The following is a 257-nucleotide window of genomic DNA, read 5'->3' as shown; positions in this document are numbered from 1 at the left end:
AAAAGTCTCACCTTGTCTGTGGTATTCCGAGTAGGATCCTGGGAATCCGGAAAGTCTCACCTTGTCTGTGGTATTCCGAGTAGGATTCCGGTAATGAATGACTGTGACGTGCTTCAAACTTGCAACCTGCTAGGCGTTAGTGACAGATGCAAAAGAATCAAGGGATTCTATTCCAATAGGAGCGGGAACCAACCGATGATTAGCCGTACTGTGACAGAGTGCGTGAGCATTAGTTTTCACTGCGAGGATGGGATGTA

The sequence above is a fragment of the Arachis duranensis genome, chromosome 5 (genome assembly GCF_000817695.3).
Source record: "Arachis duranensis cultivar V14167 chromosome 5, aradu.V14167.gnm2.J7QH, whole genome shotgun sequence".
In the NCBI taxonomy this organism is placed as follows: Eukaryota; Viridiplantae; Streptophyta; class Magnoliopsida; order Fabales; family Fabaceae; genus Arachis; species Arachis duranensis.
This window is presented reverse-complemented; position numbering follows the sequence as displayed.